Source organism: Arachis hypogaea, chromosome 9, assembly GCF_003086295.3.
Source record: "Arachis hypogaea cultivar Tifrunner chromosome 9, arahy.Tifrunner.gnm2.J5K5, whole genome shotgun sequence".
In the NCBI taxonomy this organism is placed as follows: domain Eukaryota; kingdom Viridiplantae; phylum Streptophyta; class Magnoliopsida; order Fabales; family Fabaceae; genus Arachis; species Arachis hypogaea.
The window spans coordinates 83,864,645-83,885,130 of NC_092044.1; the positions used below are offsets into that span (position 1 = coordinate 83,864,645).

The 20,486-nt window shown below is 36.8% G+C and overlaps 1 pseudogene; it reads left to right on the plus strand.

Moving 5' to 3' along the window:
* The first annotated feature begins 14,151 nt into the window (after nucleotides 1-14,151).
* Nucleotides 14,152-15,810, plus strand: LOC112711123 (mitochondrial arginine transporter BAC2-like; annotated as a pseudogene).
* Nucleotides 15,811-20,486: the final 4,676 nt, after the last annotated feature.

Consider the following 20,486-nt stretch of genomic DNA (forward strand, 5'->3'; position numbering starts at 1 on the left):
TACTTGTGTTTTCTGATGGGATTGAGGAGGTTTGGAAAGTGGTGGCGATAGAATTGCATGGAGGATACACTGGTGAAGGCTGTGGGACAACGGTGTGAATGTTAGATTAGAAATTCCTTAAGTTCGATTACCCTTACTTTCATTATGGCTTTAAAGTGATGGTTTTAAACTTTAGTATGCTTTAAGCTTGAATATTTATGATTGATATGAAGTTCTAGGATTGCTTTTGGTGTCCTGGAGTCTTATATCTTACATTACTAGGCATTGTTACCATACTGAAAACCTCTGGTTCTCATTCCATACTTTGTTATTGTTTTTCAGATGTAGGGCGTAACCCATCTCGGTGAGTTGTGAGATTGTGACAGAGCAGGGGATCTTGATTATCTTTTGGAGTCTTTTGATTTCTTTTGTTTAGTACTCTCACTTTTGTTTTTATATTTGCCTTAGAGGCTTACTTTGAGAGATATATTGTATATGCTGGTTTTACTTTCAAAGCTCTGTATGTCTGTACGTAACTAGTTGGCCTAAACTCTGCGGGCTGAGGCTAGTTCCTTATGACTATTATACCCATATATCTATTTATGATTTTTTATCTTGTATCTATATCCTGTGCCTTAAGTTTGTGGCTTCGTGTGAATATTTTGTGCTTTTAAAACTTTGTTTTTGAGCTTATTTCTTCATCGGGCTTCTAGAATTATTATTTATTTCTATATATATTAATGTATAATCCTTAGAATTGTCATGACCTTTAATTAACCTTTGTTTTATGGCATAAGGTAAGGCTTAGGGTAATTAGGTGTTACAGAGATGATTTTAAATAGCCGCATCATCCATACTAATACGGCTGTGAAGGAGAATGTTTCTTTCACTCTAAGCAATTCCGTCAAATTCTTTATCATAGATGCTATCCTCTTCAACAGTTTTTTGCCTTTTTGGAGGGAGCTCTGAAGAGGAAGGAAAAGAGGGAGGATCACACTCTCTGGAGGAGAATCTGGTGGGATGATCCAAACGAAAGGAGTGGGAGTAATTTTCTTTTGAGTTGAAGGACTCGATTTTGACTTTTTCGGAGAAGATCGGGCAGAAGCAGCCTAGCTTCTTTTTCCTGAATACCTCGAGCCACAACCGTCTTCCTGGTTTGGCGTAGCTGTTTCATTGTCGCCGACTTCAGAGCCATGGTCTCTACAAAATAGAAATAAAAGGCCAATTAGTTAAACAAATTACTACTGAGAGGTTACAAAAGCTAAAGGTCAGAAATCTACATAGCTCAGACGGAAGCGGACTGGGATCCCCTAAAAATCTTGAGAAGCTCGGCCAAAGCACTCTTCCAATACGTCTACAACACACTTTTCAACATCATCTAAAGCATCTACGTTGTACTTAGCTATTATTGGTTTTTTCTCTCAATATAGTGGAAAACAAGGCTCATCGTTTTCATCTAGATAGAAAGGTCGGGCCCCATCTACAGCTCGGACTTTAAAGAATTAGTTTTTAAAATCGTGGAAGGATTCATCATAAATCGAAAAAAAACTTTTTTACCCTGAACAGCGCGAAAGAAAAACCAAGAAGACTTCCCTTTAAAAGATCTGGGTTTTGTTAAAATAAAAAGGTGAAAGAAGACCTTGAGGAAGGTCGGACCTCAAGCTCTTGATACAAAAGCTGGTGAATTTTCAGAAAAGCCCAAGAATTTAGGTGAAGCTGGGAAGGAATAACATTACAAGAACAAAAGATGTTTGTTTCAAAATCAGAAAAAAGAAGCCTAATACCTAACTTTGTAAAGAAGTGGTGCACGAAATTGCAATCACACTATAGCAATCCCGCACAACTAACCAGCAAGTGCACTGGGTCGTCCAAGTAATACCTTACGTGAGTAAGGGTCGATCCCACGGAGATTGTCGGCTTGAAGCAAGCTATGGTTATCTTGTAACTCTTAGTCAGGATATCAATAATTATCAGGGTTGATTGTAAAAAGCAAAAGAACATGAAATAAGTACTTGTTTTGCAGTAATGGAGAACATGTTGAGGTTTTGGAGATGCTTTATCTTCTGAATCTCTGCTTTCCTACTGTCTTCTTCTTCATGCACGCAAGGCTCCTTCCATGGCAAGCTGTATGTAGGGTTTCACCGTTGTCAATGGCTACCTCCCATCCTCTCAGTGAAAATGTTCAACGCGCTCTGTCACAGCACGGCTAATCATCTGTCGGTTCTCAATCGGGTTGGAATAGAATCCAGTGATTCTTTTGCGTCTGTCACTAACGCCCAGCCCTCAGGAGTTTGAAGCTCGTCACAGTCATTCAATCCTTGAATCCTACTCAGAATACCACAGACAAGGTTTAGACCTTCCGGATTCTCTTGAATGCTGCCATCAATTCTAGCTTATACCACGAAGATTCTGATTAAGGAATCCAAGAGATATTCACTCAATCTAAAGTAGAACGGAGGTGGTTGTTAGGCACACGTTCATAGGTGAGAATGATGATGAGTGTCACGGGTCATCACATTCATCAAGTTGAGGAACAAGTGATATCTTAGAATAGAAGCAAGCGTGATTGAATGAAAACAGTAATAATTGCATTAATCCATCAAGACACAGCAGAGCTCCTCACCCCCAACCATGGGGTTTAGAGACTCATGCCGTAGAAGATACAATGAGAAACGTGTAAAGTGTCATAAGGTAGAGATACAATGTCAAAAGGTCCTATTAATAGTGAACTAGTAACCTATGGTATACAGAAATGAGTAAATGACGTAAAAATCCACTTCCGGGGTCCACTTGGTTTGTGCTTGGGCTGAGCATTGAAGCTTTCATGTGTAGAGACTTTTTCTGGAGTTAAACGCCAGCTTTTATGCCATTTTGGGCGTTTAACTCCTATTTTTGTGCCAGTTTCGGCGTTAAACGCTGGGAATTCTAAAGCTGATTTGCAACGCCAGTTTGGGCCATCAGATATCGGGCAAAGTATGGACTATTATACATTGCTGGAAAGCCCAGGATGTCTAATTTCCAACGCAATTGAGAGCGCACCAATTGGGTTTTTGCAGCTCCAGAAAATCCACTTCGAGTGCAGGGAGGTCAGAATCCAACAGCATCTGCAGTCCTTTTCAGCCTCTGAATCAGATTTTTGCTCAGGTCCCTCAATTTCAGCCAGAAAATACCTGAAATCACAGAAAAACACACAAACTCATAGTAAAGCCCAGAAAAGTGAATTTTCACTAAAAACTAATAAAAATGTAATAAAAACTAACTAAAATATACTAAAAACATACTAAAAACAACGCCAAAAAGCGTATAAATTATCCGCTCATCACAACACCAAACTTAAATTGTTGCTTATCCCCAAGCAACTGAAAATAAAAATAGAATAAAAAGAAGAGAATATACTATAGACTCTAAAATATCAAAGAAACTTAGCTACAATTAGATGAGCGGGACTAGTAACTTTTTGCTTCTGAACAGTTTTGGCATCTCACTTTATCCTTTGAAGCTTAGAATGATTGGCATCTATAGGAACTCAGAACTCAGATAGTATCATTGATTCTCCTAGTTAAGTATGATGATTCTTGAACATAGCTACTTTATGAGTCTTGGCTGTGGCCCAAAGCACTCTGTCTTCCAGTATTACCACCGGATACATACATGCCACAGACACATAACTGGGTAAACCTTTTCAGATTGTGACTCAGCTTTGCTAGAGTCCCCAATTAGAGGTGTCCAGGGTTCTTAAGCACACTCTTTTTGCCTTGGATCACTTTTTATTTTTACCCTTGCCTTTTTGTTTAAAGGGCTATTGGCTTTTTCTGCTTGCTCTCTTTCTTCTCTTTTTTTTCTTTTTTTTTTCGCATATACTGCTTTTTCTTGCTTCAAGAATCAATCTGATGATTTTTCAGATCCTCAATAACATTTCTCCTTTACCATCATTCTTTCAAGAGCCAACAAGTTTAACATTCTTTAATCAACAAATTCAAAAGACATATGCACTGTTCAAGCATTCATTCAGAAAACAAAAAGTATTGTCACCACATCAAACTAATTCAACTAGTTTCAGAGATGAATTTGAAATCCTGTACTTCTTGTTCTTTTGTAATAAAAAACATTTTTCATTTAAGAAAGGTGATGGATTCATAGGACATTCATAGCTTTAGGGCATAGACACTAAGATACTAATGATCATGTAGTGAAGACATAAACATAGATAGAACATCAAGCATAGAAATCGAAAAATAGAATATTAAGAACAAGGAAATTAAGGAGTGGGTCCACCTTAGTGATGACGGCTAGTTCTCCTTCTTGAAGATCCTATGGAGTGCTTGAGCTCCTCAATGTCTCTTCCTTACCCTTGTTGCTCCTCTCTGATTTCATGGAGGATAATGGTTGCTTTTGTTGATGTCCATGAGTAGGCTCTTTTGTTTGCTCCATCCTCTTTCTTAGTGATGGGCTTTTGAGATGAATCTCTCCATCTCTCATGACTCGGAGTTGGAAGCAACTGCCTTCCCTTTCCTCTTCCTAGAGATTTCTCCGGCCTTAGATGCCATAAATGGTTATGGAAAAACAAAAGGCAACGCTTTTACCACACCAAACTTAGAAGGTTTGCTCATCCTCGAGCAAAAGAAGAAAGAAGGGAGTAGAATAAGAAGAAAATAGAGGAGATGGAGGGGGCTTTGTGGGTGGGTTTGGGAGGGAAAGTGGTTTGAATTTGAATGATGAGGTAGGTGGGGTTTTATGAAGGATGGATGTGACTGGTGAAGAGAATGGTAGGATTTGATAGGTGAGGGGTTTTTTTTTGGGGAAGAGGTGTTGAGGTGATTGGTGAATGGGTGAAGAAGAGAGAGAGTGGTGGGGTAGGTGGGGATCCTGTGGGGTCCACAGATCCAGAGGTGTCGAGGAAAATTCATCCCTGCACCAAGTGGCGAGCAAAAATGCTCTTTATGCCAATTCTGGCGTTAAACGCCGGGCTGGTGCCCATTTCTGGCGTTTAACGCCAGCTTCTTGCCCCTTCCTGGCATTTAACGCCAGTCTGGTGCCCCTTTCTGGCGTTAAACGCCCAGAATGGTGCCAGACTGGGCGTTAAACGCCCATTTGCTACCCTTACTGGCGTTTAAACGCTAGCAGGTTTTTCCTCCAGGATGTGCTATTTTTCTTTCTGTTTTTCATTCTGTTTTTGCTTTTTCAATTGATTTTGTGACTTCACATGATCATCAACCTGCAGAAAACATAAAATAACAATGGAAAATAGATAAATATAACATTGGGTTGCCTCCCAACAAGCGCTTCTTTAATGTCAGTAGCTTGACAGTGGACTCTCTTGGAGCCTCATGGATACTCAGAGCAATGTTGGAACCTCCTAACACCAAACTTAGAGTTTGACTGTGGGGGTTCAACACCAAACTTAGAATTTGGTTGTGGCCTCCCAACACCAAACTTAGAGATTGACTGTGGAGGCTCTGTTTGACTCTGTTTTGAGAGAAGCTTTTCATGCTTCTTCCCTTTCCTGTCTGCATACCATGGGACTTCCTGAATGGCGAAGAGTTGCTCATCAGAAAAGGTTTCAGAGATCTCAGTAGGAGGGAGGGATGCTCCTGCTACTGGTTCTATCCGGGACAGGTGATCAGCTACTTGATTCTCTGTCCCTTTTCTGTCTCTTATTTCTATATCAAACTCTTGCAGAAGCAACACCCATCTTATGAGCCTGGGTTTTGAATCCTGCTTTGTGAGTAGATATTTAAGAGCAGCATGGTCAGTGTACACAATCACTTTTGATCCTATTAAATAAGATCTGAACTTGTCAATGGCATAAACCACTGCAAGTAACTCCTTTTCTGTGGTTGTGTAGTTCTTCTGTGCATCATTTAGAATACGACTTCCATAATAAATGACGTGCAGAAGCTTGTTATGCCTTTGTCCCAATACTGCACCAATGGCATGGTCACTGGCATCACACATTAGTTCGAATGGCAGTGTCCAGTCTGGTGCAGAGATAACTAGTGCTGTGACCAGCTTAGCCTTCAGAAGGTCAAACGCCTACAGACACTCCTTATCAAAGATAAATGGCGTGTCTGCAGCTAGCAGATTACTCAGAGGTTTTGCAATTTTTGAAAAATCCTTTATAAACCTTCTGTAGAATCTTGCATGTCCCAGAAAGCTTCTGATTGCCTTAACATTGGTAGGTGGTGGTAATTTTTCAATTACTTCAACTTTAGCTTGATCCACCTCTATTCCCTTGTTTGAAATTTTATGCCCAAGGACAATCCCTTCAGTCACCATAAAGTGACATTTTTCCCAGTTTAAAACTAGGTTGGTCTCTTGGCATCTTTTCAGAACAAGTGCTAGATGGTTAAGGCAGGAGCTGAATGAGTCTCCAAATACTGAAAAGTCATCCATGAAGACTTCCAAAAATTTCTCTACCATATCTGAGAAGATAGAGAGCATGCACCTCTGAAAGGTTGCAGGTGCATTGCATAGACCAAAAGGCATCCTTCTGTAGGCAAATACTCCAGAAGGACATGTAAATGCTGTTTTCTCTTGGTCCTGAGGATCTACTGCAATTTGGTTATAACCTGAATAGCCATCCAAAAAGCAGTAGTATTCATGACCTGCTAGTCTCTCTAGCATCTGGTCTATGAATGGTAAAGGAAAATGATCCTTTCTGGTGACTGTATTGAGCCTTCTGTAGTCAATACACATGCGCCACCCTGTAACTATTCTTGTAGGAACCAGTTCATTCTTTTCATTATGAACCACTGTCATGCCTCCCTTCTTGGGGACAACGTGGACAGGGCTCACCCAGGGGCTATCTGAAATAGGATAAAAAATCCCAGCCTCTAGTAATTTAGTGACCTCTTTCTGCACAACCTCCTTCATGGCTGGATTTAGCCGCCTTTGTGGTTGAACCACTGGCTTAGCATCATCCTCCAATAGGATCTTGTGCATGTATCTTGCTGGGCTAATGCCCTTAAGATCACTTATGGACCACCCAAGAGCTGTCTTGTGTGTCCTTAGCACTTGAATTAGTGCTTCCTCTTCCTGTGGATTTAAAGCTGAGCTTATGATCACTGGAAAAGTGTCATCTTCTCCCAGAAATGCATATTTCAGGGATGGTGGTAGTGGCTTGAGCTCGAGTTTAGGAGGCTTATCTTCTTCCTGAGGAATTTTCAGAATTTCTTTTATTTCCTTTAGTTCCTCCAGATCAGGCTGAACATCTTTAAAGATGTCCTCTAGCTCTGATTCAAGATTTTCAGTCATATTGACCTCCTCCACCAAAGAGTCAATAATATCAGTGCTCATGCAGTCATTTGATGTGTCTGGATGCTGCATAGCTTTGACAACATTCAACTTGAACTCATCCTCATTGACTCTCAGGGTTAATTCCCCTTTTTGGACGTCAATAAGGGTTCGTCCAGTTGCTAGGAAAGGTCTTCCTAGAATGAGAGTTGCACTCTTGTGCTCCTTTATTTCCAGCACTACAAAGTCAGTGGGAAAGGCAAATGGCCCAACCTTGACAATCATGTCCTCAATTATGCCTGATGGATATTTAATGGAGCCATTAGCAAGTTGGAGGCATATTCGGGTTGGTTTGACTTCTTCAGTCAAGCCAAGCTTTCTGATAGTGGATGCAGGTATTAGGTTGATACTTGCCCCAAGATCACATAGAGCTTTCTTGGTACAAGTACCCTCTAATGTGCATGGTATCATAAAGCTTCCAGGGTCTTTAAGCTTCTCTGGTAAGCTTTTTAGAATGACTGCACTGCATTCTTCAGTGAGAAAAACTTTTTCAGTTTCTCTCCAATCCTTCTTATGACTTAAGATTTCTTTCATGAACTTAGCATAAGAGGGTATTTGCTCAAGCGCCTCTGCAAACGGGATCTTTATCTCAAGAGTTCTGAGATAGTCTGCAAAGCGGGCAAATTGTTTATCCTGTTTCGCTTGGCGGAGTTTCTGAGGATAAGGCATTTTGGCTTTATATTCTTCAATCTTAGTTGCTGCAGGTTTATTCCCTACAGAGGTGGTTGGAGAAGCCTGCTTAAGGGGGTTGTTATCAGCACTTGCAAGTGTCTGACCCCTTTGTGGCGTTTGAACGCCAGGATTGGGTGCCTTTTGGGCGTTTAACGCCAGATTGCAACCCTTTTCTGGCATTTGAACGCTAGAATTGGCTACCCATTGGGCGTTTAACGCCACTTTCTTACCCTTTTCTGGTGTTTGAACGCCAGAATCATTCCTCTCTGGGCTCTTACTGTCCTCAGAGGGATTTTGGGTAGTTGGTGGGTCATCCTCTGTCAGTTGTTCCTTTCTTAGCTTTCTACCGCTTTGAGTTGATACATTCAATGTCTTCCCACTCCTTAATTTAACAGCTTGGCATTCTTCTGTTATCTGTTTAGATAGTTGCTGTCTTGTCTGATTTAATTGTGCTTCCATATTCTTGTTAGCAATTTTAGTTTCTTGGAGCATCTCTTTAAATTCTGCTAACTGTTTTGTCATCATGAGTAATTGCTGATTAAGCTCAACCATCTGTTCTTGAGGGTTACGATTAGTAGTTACTGCCATAGCTTCTTCTTTTATAGAGGACTCACTGCTTGAGTATAAATGTTGATTTCTAACAACCATATCTATGAGCTCTTGAGCCTCTTCAATCGTCTTCCTCATGTGTATAGATCCACCAGCTGAGTGGTCTAAAGACATCTGAGCTTTTTCTGTAAGCCCAAAATAGAAGATGTCTAACTGTACCCACTCTGAAAACATTTCAGAGGGGCATTTTCTTATCATACCTCTGTACCTCGAGATTCATTATCCTCTTGTTTAAAGCCTTGGATGTCCAGCCTTAGCTGTGTCATCCTTTTTGGAGGGTAAAATTGATTCAGGAATTTGTCTGATAACTGTCTCCATGTTTTTATGCTTGCTGTGGGTTGGTTATTCAACCACCTCTTAGCTTGATCTTTTACAGCAAATGGAAATAGTAATAATCTGTAGACATCCTGATCCACCTCTTTATCACGTACTGTGTCAGCAATTTGTAAGAACTGTGCCAGAAACTCAGTAGGTTCTTCCTGTGGAAGACCGGAATACTGGCAATTTTGCTGCACCATGATAATGAGTTGAGGGTTTAGCTCAAAGCTGCTTGCTTTAATGGGAGGTATACAGATACTATTCCCATATGCAGCTGTAATAGGGTTAGCATATGACCCCAGAGTCCTTCTGGACTGCTCAATTCCACTTAGGTCCATGATGGAGAAAGGGAGATGATATGGATTGCAAGTAGAATTTTTTTTTAAAGTGACCGAAAATAATAAAATAAAATAAATGGAAAAGAAAATAAAATAAAATTTCAAAAACTGCAAGAAAATAAAATCAAAGCAAATTGAAAACTAAATTAATTAATTAATTAAAAAGATTTTGAAATTAGCAATTAAAAAGATATGATTGAAAAATTAAAAAGATTTGATTTTTGAAAAAGATTTGAAAAGATCAATTTTTGAAATTAGAATTTTGACTTGACTAAAAAAAATGATATAATTTTGAAAAAGATTTGATTTTTTTTTTGAAGTGAGGAAAGAGAAAAACAACAAAATGACACCAAACTTAAAATTTTTAGAAAATCAAACACAAATTTTCGAAAATCTAAAGGAAAACACAAAGAAGACACCAAACTTAAAATATGAAACTAAACTCAAATAAAAGACTCTAAATCAACAAAAATAAAACAGTCCTAATCTAAGCAACAAGATAAACCGTCAGTTGTCCAAACTCGAACAATCCCCGGCAACGGCGCCAAGAACTTGATGCACGAAATTGCAATCACACTTTTGTAATCCCGCACAACTAACCAGCAAGTGCACTGGGTCGTCCAAGTAATACCTTACGTGAGTAAGGGTCGATCCCACGGAGATTGTCGGCTTGAAGCAAGCTATGGTTATCTTGTAACTCTTAGTCAGGATATCAATAATTATCAGGGTTGATTGTAAAAAGCAAAAGAACATGAAATAAGTACTTGTTTTGCAGTAATGGAGAACATGTTGAGGTTTTGGAGATGCTTTATCTTCTGAATCTCTGCTTTCCTACTGTCTTCTTCTTCATGCACGCAAGGCTCCTTCCATGGCAAGCTGTATGTAGGGTTTCACCGTTGTCAATGGCTACCTCCCATCCTCTCAGTGAAAATGTTCAACGCGCTCTGTCACAGCACGGCTAATCATCTGTCGGTTCTCAATCGGGTTGGAATAGAATCCAGTGATTCTTTTGCGTCTGTCACTAATGCCCAGCCCTCAGGAGTTTGAAGCTCGTCACAGTCATTCAATCCTTGAATCCTACTCAGAATACCACAGACAAGGTTTAGACCTTCCGGATTCTCTTGAATGCCGCCATCAATTCTAGCTTATACCACGAAGATTCTGATTAAGGAATCCAAGAGATATTCACTCAATCTAAAGTAGAACAGAGGTGGTTGTCAGGCACACGTTCATAGGTGAGAATGATGATGAGTGTCACGGGTCATCACATTCATCAAGTTGAGGAACAAGTGATATCTTAGAATAGAAGCAAGCGTGATTGAATGAAAAACAGTAGTAATTGCATTAATCCATCAAGACACAGCAGAGCTCCTCACCCCCAACCATGGGGTTTAGAGACTCATGCCGTAGAAGATACAATGAGAAACGTGTAAAGTGTCATAAGGTAGAGATACAATGTCAAAAGGTCCTATTAATAGTGAACTAGTAACCTAGGGTATACAGAAATGAGTAAATGACGTAAAAATCCACTTCCGGGGTCCACTTGGTGTGTGCTTGGGCTGAGCATTAAAGGTTTCATGTGTAGAGACTTTTTCTGGAGTTAAACGCCAGCTTTTATGCCAGTTTGGGCGTTTAACTCCAATTTTTGTGCCAGTTCCGGCGTTAAACGCCGGGAATTCTGAAGCTGATTTGCAACGCCGGTTTGGGCCATCAGATCTTGAGCAAAGTATGGACTATTATATATTTCTGGAAAGCTCAGGATGTCTACTTTCCAACGCAATTGAGAGCGCGCCAATTGGGCTTCTGCAGCTCCAGAAAATCCACTTCGAGTGCAGGGAGGTCAGAATCCAACAGCATCTGCAGTCCTTTTCAGCCTCTGAATCAGATTTTTGCTCAGGTCCCTCAATTTTAGCCAGAAAATACCTGAAATCACAAAAAAACACACAAACTCATAGTAAAGCCCAGAAAAGTGAATTTTAACTAAAAACTAATAAAAATGTAATAAAAACTAACTAAAATATACTAAAAACATACTAAAAACAATGCCAAAAAGCGTATAAATTATCCGCTCATCAAGAAGCAATCATATGCATAGAAAAAAGGGCGATCCGAGTTATCCAAAGGAGGGAAAGACACTCTCTCCTCAGGGTCAGATTCCACTAACTTATAATTCTGCTCATCTTTTTTATTTTCACATATCCTATGATGCCTATGGAATACATCAACATACTCTTTATCGACTACAAGAACAGAGGAAAGGACGGGAGTATCTACCAAAGCCAAAAGATTAGGGAAAATTTTTGTCGACATACTGAGAATGACAGATCGAGACATAAAAACTACACCTACAAATACAAAATAAACAAATTGTCACTAAAGAGCTCGGGCACCAGCAAAAGAAATCGAACAAAAGAACCCAAATTTAAAAAACATATTTTTCAAAAGCAGAAAGTGCAAAAATGGCATCTCTCCTGCGCTAACAGCAGCGACACCATTAGGGGCAACACGAACACAATCAACAAGTCACAAAAGACTACAATCCCTCAAAACTTCAGAAATATAGTTTGAACACACCACAAACAACAAAAAGCAGTTTCAACAAGGTAGTTCTGAAGGAATTTTCCATTAAGAGACAAAGCGGCAGCAGCCAACAAATTTTTCAAAGAAAAGTTTTAAAGATAAAAACAAAACCAACATTATAAAGAACCTCTACTATTACCTAAAAGGTTGCCTCAATGTAAATAGATTCAAAAATACCAACAAGAAGTTACGCAAAAAGAAGCCAAAAGTCAATACTACCAACCTTGATGAAGAATTTGAATAAGGAAAGAAGCACGTCAAGCAGTAAAGACACAAATGATCCTCTTCACCAAACGCTCTTTCAAACAAATCAAGATAAAGAAAATATTAAAAAACGAAAAATGATCACGAAACAAACAAAGAAAGGGAATTTTTGCAAAAAAGAGAGCAACAGAAGCTTTTTTCAAAAATGGAGAAAGAAGAAGAAGAAGAGCGTGGAGAAGGAGCAAAATAGTCCTTTTGTCCCCCTATTAAAGACATGCGTGAATCTCAAAGGAACTGCCGCGAAACATTTTCCCCTCATTTAAAGAGGCATGTTCAAAATTTCAAAATTTTTAAAAACACGTCGAGTACCCGATCTCTTGAAGGCACCATACCTGATGTTGAGACTGGAGCCACGAAATGCTTGAACCTGACCTTATATAAAGCTCGGACTCAAACAGGGGTACTGTTCATATCCTGGCCCAAATTTATGAAAGCCAGACCCAATAAAGGCAGAAGGCCCAATCCAAAGAGGAGGCCTATGTCGTATACCCAACCCCTTTGAAGAGGTCGGCTGCAACGAAGGGAGCTTAGCTCTACTTGTCCAAGAAAGTAACTGTCTCTGCAAATCTATCTAATTATCTCTATCTTTCCTGAAAGATAGATCCCAACAAACTCCTTAGATATAGAGAATGGTTATTTATCAATAAAGGTAGAACTACTTCAACAAAGGTAGTTATGAGCCCTACTATAAATACGCTGACACCTCCTAGGTATATTTTATGTTCTAATCTACTAAAAACATACCTAAATCCCTTGCTAACTTAAGTATCGGAGTCTCTTGCAGGCACCACCCCCACCTCCTCACGAAGAACTTGGACGGCGGTACCTCGGGTAAGAATGAATCAGATGCTCTACTTTAGAAGGAGTCTAAACCTCACATTCAAGCGTAAAATCAACGTTTCAGATAACCCTCAGAACAGTAACCATGAAGAGGGAGGCAGTAGTGGTTTAGGTGGAAGATGGCTGGTGGATGAGAGTAAGAGATGGTGGATGCAGTATGTGAAGTTGTGGAGAGTCTTATTCTGCTTTTTATTTTTATTTTTTATTATTAGTAGGGGTAAATTAGTCTAAAAAGTAAAAAAGGAGTTAAAAAATATGATTTTAAAATAATTTCTAACGTTAAAGATAAAACTGATAAAAAAATTAAAAACAATTTTAATTTTAATCCAAAATATTAAGAATAAAAGAAAGTACTTAACTCTAAAATAAAAAGTTATAAAATTTATAGTTTTCTGATTTTTTCATACTAGAAATTAAGACACGACTAGTGGCAAAAAAAAAAAAAAAAGAACAGGGACAAATTTAGTAGTTAAATACGACCAAATAATTTGGCCTTAACCTCCTTTTAAATCTTTGATAGATCAATTAAACCACTAAGCTTCTCCTTCATTTTATATAAACATAAATAATTTTTCAATATCATTTCATATTCTATCCTATCGTTAGTTATTAAACATACATGATATGATTTTATAAAAGACAGCAAGACTTATCAAGGACTTTTATTTTTCTTCTCCTGTTTCATCCATTTAATTAGCTCTTATCTCCTTCTGTTTTATTATTTTTTATTTTTTATTGATGTATTATATTTTTGTTCCTTCAGCATTTTCATCACATATTTTGCTTTTGGGTTATCCCTCTCTCGTAATGCTAATTACTAATGACATGTGTAGTCCAATTTATAATTTTGTTCGTCATGAAATAAAATGAATTCTATATTTGTCAACAACAAAAAAATAAATCGGTAATGTTAGAAAAATAAAAAAAAGCAAAAATTGATCTTATTTAGCATTAATAAATATTAAATAAGACAAATTATGATTATTTTTGTCTAATTTTTTTTAATTATCAAATATTTTTAAAAATAAATAAAGAAGTGAATTAAGTCATTCCACAAGTCAACCACAAATTGATACAAATGGGATGAATTCTAGGTTTGTCAAAAAATAAATAAATAAAAAAGAAAAGTAGTTAATTATGTCATTCTACATGTCAACCACGTATTGGTACGAGAGGTCTTAGTCCCTTTTATGAAAGAAAAAATATTAGCCTTTTCTTTACACTTTAAATTTGGCAACAGAATAGTAACTAGTGGCTTTCGTTTTCTTGTTCTTTGTATAATAAGTAACTAATAATTTTTGTTATTTTAAGTGGCCTAAAATTAGGCTTAACGTACTTTTAGGTATCACTCAATTTTATCTCTTTCATTCTTTTGTCTTTCTTTTTCATTTTTCTTTTGATTATTTTCTTTCAAGTTTTTCTTTGAGTAAAAGAGTTGTTGGACACACTTTTACGTGTGTTCATGCAACAAGTTTCGAAGAACAGAGGTTTGGTTTTGGGGATTCTCCCTTCAATATCTTTCAACCTTGCCCTTTTTACATTCAAGAAAATGGAAGTAAAATAATTTAACAAAGAAAAATGATATGAATTGTAGAAACTTTTAATTTTCAATCAATTTTGTTTCTCTTGGGTTTGTTAATCAGAAAAAAAAATCAAGCTTTGGAAAAAACAAAGCATTGTAGCAAACCTGAATAGGTGGGACCTTTTTCAACATTTTGTAGAGCATAATTTAAACACAGGAAAGAAGAAAATGGATCTTTGGGCAGAATTTCATGCAGCAAGTTGGGGAAGGGAGTTTGTAGCAGGAGGATTTGGAGGAATTGCTGGGATAGTATCTGGTCATCCATTAGACACAGTGCGAATAAGGCAACAGGTCTTAAACACCGGTGGCCATGGCTCATCATCAGCATTCACCATTCTTAGAAATGCTTTGGCTAAGGAAGGACCTGCTTCTCTCTATCGTGGCATGGGTGCACCTTTGGCCTCTGTTACATTTCAAAATGCTATGGTTTTTCAAACTAATGCAATTCTCTCAAGAGTATTTGGCAAATCTGTTTCTCCTAATGACCCTCCTTCCTTCAAGGGTGTAGCATTAGGAGGAGTTGGCACAGGTGTCCTCCAGAGCCTAATTATTTCCCCAATAGAGTTGGTCAAAATTCGCCTGCAGCTTCATCGCAATGAAAAACACTTGATAGAACAACCACATAAAGGTCCTATAATTGTTGTCAAGAATGTATGGAGAAAAGAGGGACTAAAAGGAATATACAGAGGACTGGGCATCACTGTTATAAGGGATGGACCTTCACATGGTGTTTATTTTTGGACATATGAATATATGAAGGAACAACTTCACCCAGGTTGTAGAAAAAGTGGTCAAGAAAGCCTCTGTAATATGTTGATGGCAGGTGGATTAGCTGGTGTAGCAAGTTGGATTGTTTGCTACCCTTTTGATGTTGCAAAGACAAAGTTACAAGCTCAAACACCTGATTCTTTGAAATACAATGGCACTGTTGATTGCCTTAGAAGAGTATTAAGGAAGAAGGGTATGGAATTTTATGGCGCGGATTAGGAACTACAGTTGCTAGAGCTTTTGTAGTACATGGTGTTGTTTTTACAGCTTATGAGATCACATTGAGGTTATTATTTAATAATGAAATTATTCAAGTGCAGAAAACTATTTAGGAGAATGAATTCGATCTTCTCCTTTTATTTTTTCTGGGAGATATAAGAATGGTACAATCATCATTATTAGAGTAACACGTGTACTATAATTAAAAAAATGCATATCTGCTTGCCCTAAAAAATTTGTAGGTTAGATATTGAAACCATTACCAGTTGTAATCTCTAAAATGTTTATTTTATTTGATAATTATTACTTTACCTAAGGTGAAGGGGAAAAAGACTCTTCACATTCTAAGCCATATAAGTATATATTTCTCTCAATTAGCTCAAGTGAGAATAATTAATAATTAATAAAGTAAGAATAGATTAATTTTTACCTTGTACATGAAATTTATTAGAGTAAAATTCACTTCTACTTTTACTCCAACCAAAAGTACCTTTGTATTCGAAGGGAGAAAGTATTTTTTTCCCCCTATTTTTAAATTAATAGAAGAAAGAAATAGGCCATGAAGATTTATGTTTTGGTCTTTTAGATATGCAGACATTTCTTTTAGCTTTTGATGAGTTCAAAGATATTTTTGGATCATAGCACAAACTTTTCTTTTCAGTCTAAACTATACTTTGATGACAACAAATAAATCAATAATAATTTTGTCTAAGAACATACGTTAAAATAATTTAACTTGAATAGCTTAATTTTAATTTCATTCAAGAGGCAAAATTTTATATAAGCATCTATCTCTATACTATTATCTAAGAGTATGATGGAAATACAATCAAGTGAGAAATAAGTGATTCAATTAAACTTATGCACTCATTCCACTATAGCCTCTATAACGATATATACATGGATGGATAATTTATACTGAGAGGAACACACACGACAAGAACTAAGTAGTTCCCTCCACACCGTTTTGATAGGCTCCATTGGCATATGCTTAATGAAGCTGTAAGCCTCGTTTACCTGACCGGTATGTCTTAAAAGATCTGTGTAACAAGTAAAATGTTTAATCCATATTGTTAAGTTATATCTATTTGTCATCTATATAATGCAAAACTTCCCTTCATGTAGTAATGGTTACAAGCTAAGAAAATTGCAAAGACAATAGAATTCGTGCTTAGACCTAAATTGTATTTTTGTGAAGAGTTCCACCAATTATAACCTTGTCTACTCATATCATATGCAGATATCAATGAATTCCGATAAATGAATTAAGCAACATAACGAACATTCTCTTACCAGATACCTTTCTTGCATCATCTAGATATCTACAACTAGCATACATGTCCAATAGAAAATTTGGATACAGTTTCTTCCTCTCAAGCTCAGAAAACACTAGCACAAGTAATTGCGCTAGGTTTCACCCCACTTTTCTTGATTTCTAAATACAATTCTACAGCTTTGCTAGGCATAGAATTTTTGATATATAAAATAAACATCATAGTCTATAAAACCAATCTCTTGTCTAAATTCATAATATCTTCTTAACATACAGAATGTTATCAACTGGTCTGTTATTTACCACTGGCATGAGACTAGACATAAAATGACAGCTGAGTTTTGTGTTAAAGCTTCCATTTCCCGAGAACCTTCAATGCATTATCAAATAACATCGCCGCTCGATACTTGAAGTAAAAGTAAAACACGCCTTGCCTCCAACAAGCAAAGATATTTCCTATACACTGGAATTAGACCGCTTCTAACAAATAGATCAAAATCAAGTCGATCCTTCGGCAGATCTTTATGCACTTGCAACTTGAAGCTTAAATTATCAGAGCAGAAGCAAGCTTTCAGAACACAAGGATAAGTATCATGATCAGGACTACACCCACCACCATTAACCATGACCTTGAAAAGAAGTAATGAATCATCAAACCAATGGTTATTGACATAACTTTTGATCAAGACATCAAATAACATAACTTTCCTCGTGGAAATTTTATCAAACACCTTTGCGGGCGAACCTGGATTCACCATAAGCTACATATGCCAGCTTGATCTTGCCACATTAGAAATGAATTTTCATGTTGCGCACTTATCACTCTCCCTATCGCTTTCTTCATTTTGAATCCGCTCTCCCAAAAGTTTGGATTTTTTTGCTCACATTCTTGTCACCATTGAATAACATGATGAGTCCATCCCATGAAATTCATCATCCTAATACGACCAAAGCTACAGATTCTAACCTCAGAAACCTGGCACTTTATCTATACTTCCTTCACAACCTCGAAATTTTCTCCAAAGAAAGAAGTCTATTGTTGAGTGATGTGTCCATAAACAACGGTGCTAATTTCTTCGAGGTAAGATCGTTGTAGTTCAACACTTTTATTATTCGTGGACTGTCAAATTTAGAATGGGGATTTTAAAGTGAAGTTTAAAGACAAACAACCCGAGTTGAATCTGTAGAAGGATTATTAAAATTGACTAGACTTTGGAATTTTGTGGAACATTGTGAATATATAAAAGGTGACTTCTATGATGACCAATTCATTTGAGTGGACAAAGTGACTAAGGAGTTTTCAGCCAATTAGAGCTTCACACGTGAAATGAATGAGTCTAACTCCTATATGAGTTTGACGGATGAAAATCGTAAGTTTTGTTAATGATTCAGGGTAAAACCCAATAAACATGCCTAATGAGCAAATGTAATTTGAGAAGTTTATTTTTTTGAATTTTAAACACTCCCATATTTGAAGCAGGAGGGAATTGAAACAGAAATGAAAAGAAAAAATAAAAAATTTCCCAAATCTGAGAGTTGAATGAACAGAGACCTTTAAGGCACTTGGGAAAATTAGGGTTCATTCTGAAGTTGTGCTTTGAGTTGTGGGAGGTGAGCGTAGGCCATCTCCAACAGCCGTTTCTGGAAGTGGATTCATTGAGCAAGGTTTGGGCGAAGGAAAAACTCATTGATCAAGGCGACCTCACCTGACAGCAGCAGCAGAATCTACCAAATATCGGAGCCAAGCGATTCCAAAGAGCAGAATCAGAATAATCGCCGATGACTCGGAGAGAAAAAGCAGAAGAAGAGCGGAACCGTAGACTTTGCTCCATTGTCACCTCTCCTCTCTCAACGCTGGAAACACTGAACCCTGGCTATTGGTGCTGGCTCTTTGTCTCCCCTAGTGTCCCCCGTCTCTCCTCCTATGTGTCGTTGTTGTTCTAAATCAGTGGACTGTCTCCTGTTCGTTCTTCTTGGATGCTCTAATTTTGGTGATTTCTTTTTTTCTTTTTAAATCCGAGGAATATGCAGTTACTACAAAAAAAAAATTGAATATTTCGAACAAAAATTTTATATCAAATTTAAAATTGTTACAAAAAAATATTTTTTTAATAATAATTAGTAATTATTATAAAAGAATAATATTTTATAATAATATTATAAGTTGTTATAAAATATGTTAATATTTTGTAATAATTTAATTTTTTTATTACAAATTATGTTAGTTTTTATAACGAATTGGTATTTTGATATAAAATATTATGATATTTTACAATAAAAAATATAATAATTACAAAAATTTAAAATATTTTATAACAAAATATCTTTTTGTTTCAAAATTCTAATTATTTTATAACAAAAAAAAATTTATCACAACATTTAAGATTGTTTATAACAAATTATTTGTTTGTTACAAAATGTAAGTATATTTTATAAAAAAAATTATTTCAAAATGTTAAACATTTTGAAAATAAAAAATTATTTATATAATTCTTTTCATAATAATTTTATTTTATTTCAAAAATTAAAATTTTTTAAATATTGTTTATATTCATTATTAATTTTTAAAAATTGAAAATATTATTTTATATTTTTTAAAAAATTAATATATAATTTTTATTAATAATAAGATTTTTAATGTTAACTAAAAATTAATTTGTGAAACTTAAAAAAAATTAATTAAATTATAAATATAAACAACAATAATTAAATATAAAAGAAAAAAATAAGATACCAGAAGCCAAAATGTAAAAAATAATAAAGTGAAGCAGTAGAAAAAATTCTAATTTATCACTGCTCACTCTGCGCCTCATTCAACCCTTGTCTTTGTGCCTTTTACGCCACCAAAGAACAATGGAGCTCTTATTGGAAGAAGAAGCACCGGCGTAGCCTCCGCTGAACCATCTGCCTCGTCGTCATCTAGTCTGCCATTGTCGTGTCGTGTGCGGTGGCATCATGGTCTATTGTGCATTGGCTCTTTCGGTGGTCTTCATTCTGTAGTGTGCGTCGTCGTCGTCGTGGTCTTCGTGGTGGTGGTTGTCGTCGCTGTTTGAGGTCTCCATTTCGTCAGCTCTGCACCTTTGCGTCCTGTACGTCTTCCTTTGCCTCTGCTAGTCTGGTTCAGCAGTGCTTCCTCTGGTGTCTGTCTGGTCTGATTGCTTCTCTGCTGAAGGTAAATGTAATTTATTTTAGTATTGTTGTCTATACTATTGTCTATATTATTTACTTGTTGTATCCCCAACTCACTTTGAACTATGGAGTTCTTCCCAGGTGCCTCGACCCCTCCATATCAATTCGGCATTTTTGAATTGTTTGTGTACATATTTGGATTTTTTTTGGGATTTCTTTTGAGCTGGATTTTCTGTTGAATGCAATGGAAGTGAGGTGAATTATTCTAATATGGAAATTTGGAGTTTATATTTTAGTTGTGCGTAACTTTTATTTTAATATTTTTGTAAAAATTTATAATTGGTTTTGATGGAGGTGATTGTGAAATGTGGTTACTAGGGTTTACATTATGTTATTTTGCATGTTTGAAATTGTGTTCATGGCGTCATGGAGCAGAGTTTCTGTAATGTTATGATCGGCTTTATTTATTTTTTTAGGGGGAAAAATGTTGGACTGGGTTTCTTGAGGGGTAATTTACTACAATATGGGTATATGGGAGTTTATGGGGGGGGGGGGGTAAACGATGTGTTGAGTTAAGAAACTAACTAAATTAATTTGATGATGACAAACATTATTTTTAGTG